General features: G+C 43.1%; 1 long non-coding RNA gene across 1 annotated transcript; it reads right to left on the reverse strand.

Annotated features, from left to right (window-relative positions):
• Positions 1-8,168: 8,168 nt before the first annotated feature.
• Positions 8,169-13,068, reverse strand: LOC122685332. Its single transcript, XR_006338354.1, has 3 exons — positions 12,556-13,068; positions 12,371-12,438; positions 8,169-9,388 (listed from the first exon to the last, which is right to left on the reverse strand). It is a non-coding gene; the product is annotated as an uncharacterized LOC122685332 (long non-coding RNA).
• Between the last annotated feature and the right edge of the window lie 178 nt (positions 13,069-13,246).

Raw genomic sequence — 13,246 nt, forward strand, 5'->3', positions numbered from 1 at the left:
TGGTGGGGGAGGGAGTTTTTTGCTGTGATGCCTCCATGTTCGACAGGCACAGTATCTGGGGCTGTGGTGTCCGTAGTTCTCAGCCACATGGTGATCCTTCACCAGAAAGGAATTCTTGGGCCTTGCCCAGGCTTAGGGTAACCATCTCCTCCCAGTCTGCAGGGGCTCCCCCAGTCTTAGTCCTGAAGACCCTGTGTCTGTCCAAGGTGAACTGAAACTAGCGGTGGAAGGATTATTTTCTGTTCCTTTTCTCAGCTGCAACAGTTTTTCACCTACATCTAATGGGTGACAACATTTGCTATCTGACTCTCTTGGGGGTTCCATGGTGGCTCAGATGGTAAAGAATCTGCCTGCCAATGCAGGAAGCTGGGGTTTGATCCCTGGGTCAGGAAGATCCCCTGGAGAAGGGAATGGCTACCCACCCATGTTCTTGCCCGGAGAATCCCATGGAGTCTGGAGGTATACAGTGCATGGGGTCACAAAGAGTTGGTCACAACTAAGTGAGTAACACTTCACACTTAGACCTTAAGGCTTTTGTTGCCCAGGTGAGATGAGGGAGAAAGGTCCTGGTAGGGTGAAGTTACTCCTCCAGGAGAGACTTCTGTTCTGGTTGTCAGACCTCCACGACCAGGGCACTTTCTCAGGCCCCTCTGAGGTCCATGGAGAAGAGCCTGCGAAGGTGCATGCCCTCCTCCACTCGCGGGTTTCAGAGGCTCCACATCTCTCACCAGCTCATACTCAGCCTATACCAGCTTGTTGGCTGGTCTGGCTGAGGGTCTGGTTGTGTCTGCCCTGGGGTAGCAGTGGCCATGGCTCACCCCTCCAGGAGAAGCCTGTCAATCCCTGGGTTTGGGGCTCATTGGTGGCCTGCAACCTCAGCTCTCAGAAGGGTTCTAGAAAAGTGATGGACTTGCAGTCGTTTTGACAGTTTTATTTTTCATCATAAGTGCTGAAGAAGTGACATTCTTTTAAGTTCTCTACATCCCTGAGCCAAATCTTTGATTTGTAACAGTTGTACTAATCCAAAAATTTCAGTTGCACACACACTGCATGCACACACAGACTTCACTCACTCAGTTCATCATGGCCGTGGGTTGGCGAGTGGACTCGTAACTGGCCTCCATCAGGCATGTCCATCTGGAAGCAGGCAGGTTTGGCTATAGTTTCACTGGACCATCCTGAAGAAGAGTCCTATCCGTGTCTCTTTTACATGCTGGCCAGGAAGACTGTGAAGGTTCTTCAGCATCTAGAAAACCAGTCACCATGGTGATGGCCTCTCCCTCAGTACATCAGGGCCTGCTTTTCCCCCACAAATTCAATTTACATTGTTTATTTAGCTTTTTAGTCGCTGCAGTAGATTAATTTAAATGTATTAAATAAATACATACTGAATGTCTTACAAAGAGTAAGGTGTATTAGAGATATGAAGTATATATTGAGTTTTTATGGAAAATCTTGATATCTTCCTTTTGGGGATCAAGGGTGATATTTTGTGATTTTCAACTCTGTGCAAGTCTCTGTATTGGGAAGACTTGTAGAAGAAAATTCATAGAGATTTTTCTGCTATCTGTATCACCTGGTACTAAACACATTCATTTTTTAAATAGCAAAACATTCTAAATAACCTAAATAACAATTGAGATGGCACTAGAATTATATGTAGGTACAAAATTTAAGTTTTTGTTATTTTTATTGCTATTAAATTTCCGTTAAACTAACATACCATGAAAATAACTCTTTTGCTATACACCTCTATGTATTTTAATTCATGTTTGTGTGTGTGTGCATAGTCATATCTGACTCTTTGTGATCTCATAGACTGCAGCTGGCCAGGTTTCTCTGTCCAAGCGGTTTTCCCAGAAAAATTACTGGAGAGGGTTTCCACTTCTTCCTCTAGGAGAGCTTGCCGACCCAGTGATCAGATTGGTGTCTCCTGTGTCTTCTGCATTGCAGGCAGATTCTTTACCACTGAGCTACCAGGAAAGCCCTAATACATGTATAGATTCAAATAATCACTAACCCAATCAAGACAGAGAACAGTTCTATAACCGCCAAACATTCTCTAATATTAATACAATCTCTACTCACCACTTCCCTCACCCCTAACCTCTGCAGCCCCTCATCTGTTCTTCCTCCCTGTGAAAAAAGTGAAAAAATTATTGCTCGCTCAGTTGTGGCTGACTCCTTGCAACCCCATGGACGATAGCCTGCCAGACTCTGCTATTCACAAAATTCGCCAGGCAAGAATACTGGAGTGGGTTGCCATTTCCTTCTCCAGGGGATCTGTCCAACCCAGGGATGGAACCTCCATCTATTATGTCTCCTGCAATGGCAGGTGGGTTCTTTACCACCCACAATGGGATATTATTCAGTCATAAAAATGAATGAAATTGGGTCATTTGAAGAGACGTGTATGGACCTAGAGACTACCATGCAGAGTGAAGTAAGTCAGAAAAAGAAAAACAAATATTGTTTATTTTCGCATGTAAGTGGACTCTGAAAAAATTGGTATAGACAATCTTATTTACAAGTAAATAGACACAGATGTAAAGAACAAAGGTATGGATACCTAAGGGGAAAGGGTGGTGTGGCATGAATTGGGAGATTGAGATTGTCATGTTTACATTACTGATACTATGTGTAAAATCGGTAACTAATGAGAATCTACTGATAGCACCAGAAACTCTGTCTACTCAGTGTTCTGTGGTGACCTAAACGGGAAGGAAGTTCAGAAAAGGGGGGTTAAATGTGTGCTTGTAGCTGATTCACTTTGCTGCACAGTAGAAGCTAACACAATATTATAAAGCAACTATACTCCAATAAAATTTTTTAAAAATTGGTGATTATGAATAAAGTTTCTAGCTTTTCTCCCCGCTGTGAATATAAGTGCTCATTTCTCTAGGTTAAATGGGATTGCTGGATCATATGGTAAGTGTGTTTTTAACTCTATAAGAAACTGCCGGCTTGTTTCAGAGTGCCTGTGTTATTTTGATCTCCATCAGCAACATGCGAGTTCCAGCTGCTCTGCATCCTCTCAATACTTGCTATTGTCAGTGTTCTGTTTTCTGTTTTTTTTTTTGCTACTGTCCCGAGTAGGTAGGTGGCTTCCCAGGTGGCGCGAGTGGTAAAGAACCTGCCTGCCAATGCAGGAGACATAAGAGACGTGGGTTCGATCCCTGGGTCAGGAAGATCCCCTGGAGGAGGGCATGGCAATCCATTCCAGTATTCTTGCCTGGAGAATCCCATGGACAGAGGAGCCTGGCAGGCTACAGTCCATAGGGTCACAAAGAGTTGGACCTGACTGAAGTGACTTAGCACGTATACATGCATGTAGTGGTATCATATTGTAATTTTAATTTGCATTTCCATAAATGGCTAATATTAGGGAACATTTTTTTTTTTCGTGTGCTCAAATGTCTTTTGGCCATTTGTATATTTTCTCTGGTGAAGTGCCTATTCAAGTATTTTGCCCATTTAAAAAATTGTGGTTCTTTTCTTATTGTTTAATTTTAAAGGTTCTTTATATATCCTGTAGACAAGTAATTTTTTGATGTATGATTTGCTAATATTTTCCCCAATCTGTAGCTTTTCTCTTAATTCTCCTAACAGAATCATTTTCAGAGTAAAGTTTTAAATTTTGATCAAAAATAATTCATGGCTCTTAAAAAGTTTTATGAATTGTGCTTTTGGTTTCACATCTAAAAATTCATTGACTAACCCAGGGTGTCCGTGAGAAGACAAATGGACCAAGAGTAAGCAATCATCAGCTTAAATGAGAGATAAAGACAGGTCAACAAAGGCAAGAGCCAATGTTAGCCAGATGAGCAGGGAATAAGGATCTTTAAATGGATTCTCAGGGATGATCATCCCGGCAATGATATACTCCATGCGTTAGAAGAAGGGGTGGGGGTAGAATGATAAAGAGCAACTGAGAGACTATTAAATCTAGGCTTGCAGTGTCTGAAGCTTAAACTAGCATTGTGACAATAGGTCATGGAAACATAAAGGAATAGAAGGACAGGACAACAGTTTTAAAGAGAAAAATGAACCCAATATGAAGATGTATCAGTATGAGAAATAAGCATGAAGAATTAATCAAGTATGAGGCCAAGATTTTTAATTTGGGTGAGAAGTTAAGACAGTCTGTGGTTTCAAAAGAGAAAGGTCATGAGTTTAGATTAGGATCTCTTGAACAGGGCTTGTGGGTCATTCATCTTTGTGTCCCAGCCCCTGGTACAGCACCTGATACTCAACACTTGTTCTTCAGATAAATGTCATTGAGAATTTAAGATACTATGGGAAGTATCCCCTAGGATTATGTGTTCATCATTCAAAGGTACAGAAGTATAGGATGGCCTTGGGGTCTGGAGACATAGCGAGAATATATCAGTTAGGGTATTGTGATACACACAGTGACATCAATTACATGCCCATTGCATTGCTCCTCTTGAGAAGTACATGTTCAATGAAAATGGCAGTGAATGTAGCACAAAATATAGCCTTTCCATCAATGCATATGTACCTGTCATACCTCTCCCTAGAAGATTTGTGTCTCTGGTTTTCATAAACAAACCTGTAACTTACTCAGGAGGAAGTGATCAGTAGAGTTCAACTTGTGAAAAAATTGAAACAATTTAAATAACCAGCTTTCTTTCTCTACTTTTGAAACAACAATAGAACATCATGAGAAGACAAAGGTGGAGGTATAGAACGCTGGCCCTCAGCAGAGAGGTCAGATTCTCAGAGCTGATGTTGTGACAGCTGATGACTTTCTCAAGGGAGTCTGTATAAGGAGAAAAGAGTCAGCAGCCAAGGAAAGGCTGGGAGGTGGTGTGAGGAGAGCCTGGACGGGGGGGATCCTGAACACGGGTAAAGATGGAGCAGGTCACACCATGGTCACTGCAGTGAGCAGAATGACTTGTCACAGAGATTTCAACTTATGCAGTGACTTCTTCCAGTTTCAGTGGAGAGGTGGGGAAAGGAATACCACGTTGGAGGGAGTGAATCATGAGGATGTGGAAACATGTAGATCACTTGGCATTTGTGGAGGGGTTTGGTAGTGAATGGAAGATGAAGACAGGGACGGTATCCACAGCAGCATCTGCTTAAGTTTACGACTTTTTTTGAAGCTAAGGAAGACCTGTGTGTGTGTGTGTGTGTGTGTGTGTGTGAGAGAGAGAGAGAGAGAGAGAGAAACAGAGCATGCCAGTAAACAAGAGACCCTGGACGTTGGCAGAAGAGTGGGAGGAATTAAATCAAGTTCCCCTAGGATTGGCAGGAAGGAGACTGCAACACTCTATTTTCCACCTCAGTCTTCACCTCTGTCTTTGTAACCAAACTGTAAAACTGTTAGAGCATTTACATTCTTCTGAAGCATTACTGAAATACTCTAGGATATAACTGATTCAATAAGTGGAATTAACACTTCAAGATCGATTTCCTCTATTGAGTTTACCCAGGTTTGCCTCTTCTCACCTTAAAAGAGTTCGTGTAATATTCTGTCACCATCAATTAATATTCTGTGGGAAACTCCTTCTATGTCAGGGATTAAAGACAGTGCAGGCTGACTGGTTTCTACTATAAATTCCTAGGAATGACATTTTACTTATTATGGTAGAACTTTGAAAATGCTGTCTTGGGAATTATTCCATATAGATTTCCATGACTCCCAAGTGCAAGTCCAGAAATCTATTACACTCAGTTTTTCTGTTTCTTCTATCTTACAAAACATAAAAGAAGAAATTAGAGAAGAAAGTTTCCAGTTAAATGGATTGCTAAATGAAGTGCTACATGAATAGGTTAGTCACAACTGATGGTTTCTGCCATTACTTTGGGAGGAAAAATGACAAGATGGCATAATTATTTCAAAGTTAAAAAATACATTAAAAAATATCTGGCATTTGTGGTTCATTGGTACTTGGGGTCAGACTGGACTCTGTGATCCCTCCAAGAATTTCTGAATCATCAAAACTATAGCAAGACACATTAAATGTTTATGGCTCATTTAATTTTTGTTATACTTTTGAAATTCAAAACAAAAATCACCCCTTTCTGTGTTTTGTAATGGCAAAGATATCATGTCATTACAATCACAGTGTGTGAATGTATTGTAGTGAAGGTATTGAATGACTGTTGAAATCCATGAACTGCTAAGAGTTCCCAGTGAGAAGGAGACCAGTGAGCTATCTTTGTATTAATACTCTATTTGTTAACAAGTTTTGATGAAAGTCATAGATATCAGTTTGAAGGAACATGCTGTTACTGGGGTAGTCTTGTTTGTTCATTAATCTAATAATTCATCAGAGAGCATTTAAAAGTGCCTATAATGTGTCACCTACTGTGAAGGGCTCTGGGGACGAGAAATATCAACCCATTGCAATTTGCTGCCTTTTATTAGAAATAATACCTGGGGCAACAATGGTGTATCTTCAAGAACTTAGAAACTGAGCTTTCCTCTGAGAACTACATTTTGATTCAGCATTAAATAGTTTGGGTTGAAATGAGCAACTACCGTGAAGACAAAGACTTCTGAGGGAGCCTGTCCCAATCAAGGTGTTCTCATACACAAGAGGCTGACCGTCAGCTTGTCAGGAGATGAAAACTGAGACAGTCATGACCGCCACCCCCAGGAATCCTGCCCTTTCCCAGCCACCCTGGAGCTCCCCAAACCCAGGAGCTGGCAGAGCAGGGGGCCTCCAGCCCTCCTGTGGGCATTCAGCTTGGCTAGAGCCCATTTGAATGGGTCCTTAGAGACTGGGCCTTCCTGGTGGTGCTAGTGGTAAAGAACCCACCTGCCAAGGCAGGAGACACAAGAGATGTGGGTTGGATCCCTGACTTGGGAAGATCCCCTGGAGGAAATGGCAATGGACTCCAGTATTCTTGCCTGGAGAAACCCATGGACAGAGGAGCCTGGTGGGCCGCAGTCCATAGGGTCACACAGAGTCAGACACAACCGAAGCCACTTAGCAGACGCACACGTTAGAGACTTGGAATAGTCTCCCTGAATAATCCAACCTACGAACTGTGGATCATTTGGTCACTGATGGATCTTCAGATAGACCCAGAGTCCCAGAGGCACAGGGGGCCTAACAGAACAGTGCCTGGATTAGAAGGTGCCCCGCCGTGCCCCCATCACGCACAAGAAGAGGCTTCAGACTTTGAATCCAATACACAGTGTCCCTCTCCTGATTCATGCTTACTCCCTTCATAAGTGCTGGCTGCTATGACAAAACTACATAGACGGAGTGGCCTCAACAACAGACATTTATTTCTTACAGTTCTAGAGGCTAATAAGTCTGAGATCAAGGTGTGATTTGAAACCTGGTGAGGGTCTACTTCCTGATTCATAGACTTCTATCTTTTACTGTGTCCTCATGTGACAGAAGGTGCCAGAGAGCCCTCTGGGGTCTCCTTTAGAAGGGCACTAATCCCTTTCCTGAGAGCTCCACCCTCATGCCCTAATCAACCTCCAATACCCTCCCCCCACCAGTATCATCGCATTAGGGGATGAATGCCAACCTATGCATTCTGAGAAGCACTCACCAAGCCTGGTGGGCAGACACCAGTATATACTAGGGACTGCCAAGTACAGTTGTGAGAATGAAGAACAGGCCTCCTGGGTTTATGGACTAATTTCTTGAGAGCCCTGGTAATGAGCAAATGCTCTCAAGCTAGGTCAACTGGGTGATGCTGACAAGTTAAGAGATTCTGGGCCTGGGCTGAAGGTGGCCTCTCAGACTTGCAGACTCTGCCTGCTTCCTCTCCCCCATTCCCGGGAAGTTCTCACAGTAAGAGCCAGTCAACCTTTCTGATCATCTCAGCCTGCTGACTGCAAACAAGGGACAGAGACCAGCCTGGGGATGAAACCCGCAGAGCAGGTGGAACCCAGGGTACAGGCAGAAAGGAGAACCAAGCTGTTGACCTCATTCTGTTCCTCTGCCACTAATAGTTTTGGGGAAAAAAAAATTCTACGCCAGCAACCTCAACTTCCTTTTTTTATTCTATTGTCTGTTTTCACCATTCCGCAGAAACTGCTCTCACTGAAGTCACAATCTGCCAAATTCAACCCCATTTCCACTTTCTTGTGATGTTTCCTCTGCCTGTGATGTTGGTCTTGAGAGCAGGAATGAATGCTTCTACCAGTGTCTATCACAGAGCACAGTGACTGATTCCCAGAAAGCATGCAATACATTTTATTGAAAGAATGAATAATTGTTATTGATGAAGGAAAGACAAGCATCATCTCTTCTCTGGACTCCCATAGTATTTTGCTTAAGATCTTCTGTGGTCATTTATTATTCCTCATTTGTGTTCCCAAGGGGTGTAGAGCATCCATTGGCTCCCTGCCTAGCACAGGGCTTGGCATATAATAGATGCTCAGGAAAAGTCTGCAGTATAAATGAAGCTGGGGACTGGTGTGACTCAGAAATGGTGTTCCAGTTACTCCAATGATTTGTAATAAATCACCCCAGGATGTAGTGACTTAAAACAATAATCACTTATTATTTTTCCTCATGGTTTCTGCTTTGCCAAGAATTCAGGAAGGCTCGCTCACATGGCTGACAAGTCTTCGCTGCCTCTTGGCTGGGGTCCCGTGTTCCCCTCCTTGCAGGCCTCTCCATAGGGCTGCTTAAGCACCATTAGGACGTGACAGGCGGTCTCCCCCCAGGCAAGTGCTACAGGTCAGGGTGCAAACCCCAGCGCCTCTTGTGACCCAGCCTCAGGAGTCCCATGCTATCCTGTCCCCGTATTTCACTGACCGCACTCAGCCAGTCCTCATCCAGCGTGGAAGGAGACTTTGCAAGGGCCTAGATATCAAGAAGTGAGGATCATTAGAACCATCTTGGAAACTGGGCAGGGTACAGGATTAGCCATTGGAAAACAAAGTTTCAAACTGAGGCAAAGCTACTACCTAGGCATTCATCTAAAGGCGGTTGTGAGCTCTGAAGCCTGGAAGAAACTGTTGTGGCCCTCTGTGAAGAGGCGGCCATCAGCATGGATGCCATGCAACATCCAGGCCCAAGTTCTCTTCCAATGGAGTTGCAGACAGTCTAGGAGAAGTGACTCTTTAACTTCGCAAACAGCACAGCCATCTCCTGGGACACCAGTCTGCAGTCTGGGGTCGGTGAAGACTTGAGCAGCATACACTCGTCTTTGGGCAGAAGCGAGACTTGGCTCCTCTGCTGTACTGAGGCTGCCATCACGGCCTGCTAGAATGGATACTTGCCTCTGGGTCTCCCTGCAGCCTCTCTGGCATGTCCCTGGGCTCAGAGACAGCACCTCTGCTGGTTCTGCTGTGTCCTCCAGGGGCATCTGTGCTTTGAGAAGCCTGGAGGAGACCCACTCCTACAGCATGCCTCGGGGAGTCTTTCCACAAGATGAACAGTAACTGTAAAAGAGAAGGGCAGAAACCCTGAGGAACCCACAAGAATCACACATTCCCTGGCTGTGCATTTAATAACAAGCATCCTTTTGAGCTGGCCAACAGTCCAGAATGTGTTTACATACCCATTTCTTACTGTCACTGTAGTGCTTTTAGGTGATCAGATAAATTTAAAGGGCTATAAACAAGAATTATATAAAATAATAACAAATACTTAATGATAATCATTGGAAAAAGGAAATGTGGGGCTACATATCTATTTTTATTCACGGAAAATAAAAAATAACTTTGGAGGTGATAGGCAAAGTTTCTTTTCCTTTTTTGATTGAGGTAAAAAAAATTCCTATATTTAATAGCTTTTATGCCAATTTTCTTTAAAAATTTTAAATGTTTTGTTTTCTTAAAGTGTAGCTAGAAAAGATCTTTTCATTTCTATTTTCAGTACAGTGTCTGAAATGAAAACCCAAAGTATAGGTATAAAAGCTGTTGACTTGTTCAAGACTCTAATCACTGTTACTGAACAAATGTTATTACTTTTTAAATTTAAACATGACTCTATTTTTAGTCTACAGGCTGAATTTATTTGTATATTCATGCAAATGATGATTTACTACCAAATTCTTATCAGGTTAATTTCAACCTGCCTCCACTGTTATCTTATTATACACTAATTAAACACTCATAAATTCTATGAACATTTACTTTTGCTTTATTAATAATTTTCATGTGATTGAATAGAGGACTTTAAGCTATGAAAATACTCAGTACTGGATATGGCTTTTGAATTGTACTGGATATGGCCTTTGAATTGTAAACTGTTTCTTAGAAATAAATGAGTCCTTTAAAAATGTTAAACTTCTCTTTTAGCAAACCACCATATTGCATGAATTGTAGAATGTACAGTTCTTCACACCTAAATATCTCTGGAATAAGATGCACACAGAATCCATTGCTTCTTAGACTCCTTGGATATGTTGTGTTCATACTTTGGGATTTTAGCCAAACACTCCTGTGGCCTGCAAATGGCTGCAGAGGACGCGTGATGGACACAGACAGGGCAGCTGACTCCCCAGGTCCGCCAAGGATGTCAGTTGCTTCTCCCTGCACTGTTCCTCGCCCAGGGACTGAACCCGGGTCTCCTGCATTGCAGGCAGATCCTTTACCGTCTGAGCCACCAGGGAAGATTTTTCCTCTTAAAACAATAAACCAAAAAGTGTCCCCTTGGAAATTATGGCAATGGAGTTGCTTTTGTTAAAAGAAAGTGATTTTTTAATAACATATTTATTTTTTCTTCAGTTCCCAAGAGCTACTGAGACATTACCTCTAGACATGACCTCTAACTCGTGAGGTTAGATAAAATGGCCTTTGGTCTGCCTTTTCCTTTTATTTGAAAAGCTCTTAAAGGAAATGTATAACTCTATTAAAGTCCCTAAGACACAACTCACTATTAAAAAAAAAAATTATGGCACATATGTCTTGGATTCTAGTCAAAAAAGTTTAGATCCTGAAGTACCTGACTATTGCCTCACGCTTCAAGGACATGGCTGAAACCGTGATGAGGTGGGAAACAGCTACACTGGAACATGGCTATAGCATCTGCAGAGCTTAGGATAGCTTCTGGGTGCAGGGAGTCAGAAGTTATAGGCCATTAGGATAGTAGTTTCTCCTCATTACATGTATATTTATTTAATTACTGAACTCAATATTCTTTGAAGATTCACTGAGTGAATACTGATTAGAGTTAATATGTATTGATTAAAAGTTAATATGTACATGGCAATGAGTGTTGAAATTTTTCCTATGAAACAAAGACATGCTTCTTTGGTGTCAATGAAGGAATGTTAAATACTTTCAAAGGGAGGAATAATGAAAAAGTTTAGGTTTTCAGGTAAGGTAATTCCTGTGTACAGAACCTAAAAGATGAAAGACCTCCAGAATTAACTTTCTTAAACACATATATTGGACACAGTATGATCAATCATTGCTTCCAAACTTACTTTTAAAAATCACTACTTAAGGTTTCTGGCAATAGTTCATGTAAATTACATTCTTTAGAAAATATACCGCACAATGGCACAAAATCTATAGCCCCGTAAAAACGGATACATTTTCCAAAAGGTGGTGGAAAAGGTAAAGACTTAATTGCAGCAGTTATATATACAAATATATACAGGCTCTCACAGATGTTTTTCATTGTGCCATCATTTGTGTAACAAGCTACTGCAAAATTCAGTGACTTTAAATAGTATCCCTTTTACTGTTTTTACTATTTTGAGGGTCAGCAATTTGAGCAAGACTCTGCTGGGTGGTTCCTTTGTTCCTCAGGGCATCAGTGGAGGTCACTGAGAGGTCAGCAGGCAGATGGACGAGTCTGAAGGATCCAATAAAACCCAGAAGGATGCAGCAAGGGACCCTGGAAGGTAGGACCCCCAGCTGGCACTGGTGACCAGAAGACAGACAGGGTGGCCTTTCCGGCGCGGTGGTCTCAAGGGAGTAGAACTTCTTAAATGATAGTTCAGGGCTACACAAGAGTAGGTTCCCAAGGCCTCAGGGGAAGATGCAAGGTTCCTTATACCTTATTAACCTTGTAAATTCCGGATATCCTGGAAAACCCTCCATATTCTGTTTTCCAAAGCAAGCCACTGGGGTCAGCCTTGATTCAAAAGGTGGAGAGTTAGACTGTCCCTCTCAATGGGAGGAGAGCAAAGAACATGAGGCCAATTCTAACTTACACACATCTAGACCATTTGCTGGAGCACCTGAGCACAGCAGCCGGCACTAAACTTTCTTTTCTAGGATGCCCACGGCTAGACGGACACCGTTTCCTTCTGCGCCGTGTTCTGGTCCTCGGCCAATGGAAGACGACGCCAAACTCCCAGATCTGACCATCTGGACTCCCCTGTCCCAGTGCTGCCCATTTCCCTTCACTAAGCCCTATGGCCAACAAGACTTTTTATGTGTCCGTCTGTTTGTGTGTCTGTTACTTACTAGTTTCAGGTCACTCGTGGATCATAGTAAGTCAGGGCTACAAGGGATGCGGAAGAGACAATCGAGTCCTGTTTTACAGAGGAGGAAATTTAGGTTTAAAGTAGCTTGTGACCTGGCCAAGGTCAGAAACTGATTATGGGCGGAGCCACAGTTGCAATGCTTGAAGAGAAGGCATCCTGACTTACCGTGGAATGGGCATCCTGTTCGCGTCTTCTCGCCCTAGAAGCCGCCCATCATTCTTGATAAAGTCTCCTATTACATCACTAAACATTTAGAAAGAAACTGTTTATTTCAAGCACCGCAACTTAGTCTCATACATTGGACTTGTATAACGTATACAAGTCAGCAGTCAGCAGACAGGTTCCGCAGGTGCAGGCATAGCCGCCTCTAGTCCGCAGGTCATGATACAAAGTTAACAGGAGCCACTTGTTCTATCAGACCGTGCTGTTTTACCTTTGAAAGTGAAAGTGAAAGCGGCTCGGTCGTGTCCGACTCTTTGTGACCCCATGGACTATACATGGGATTCTCCAGGCCAGAATACTGGAGTGGGTAGCCTTTCCCTTCTCCCAACCCAGGGATGGAACCCACGGGATCTTCCCAAGCCAGGGATTGAACCTGGGAAGCCCGCTTTAATTACTTCTATGACACCCTTTCCCTGGCTGTCCCTTCCATTTCAGAACAGACAAGGGGTCAAGGTTCCCGAGTTTTTATTCTATCCCGAGCACCGATGCAGAGTGGGTATTAGCGAAACCATGCACGGATGCGTGTGAGCGGCTGGTGGTTCTCGCTACTTTTGCTGCCTGGATGAGGTGGCTACAGCTTTGACTTTCTATGTCCGCGACGCTGCGAGTGGCTGCCCAGACGCAGTCCCCGTAG

Source organism: Cervus elaphus, chromosome 28 (assembly GCF_910594005.1).
Source record: "Cervus elaphus chromosome 28, mCerEla1.1, whole genome shotgun sequence".
NCBI classification, from domain to species: domain Eukaryota; kingdom Metazoa; phylum Chordata; class Mammalia; order Artiodactyla; family Cervidae; genus Cervus; species Cervus elaphus.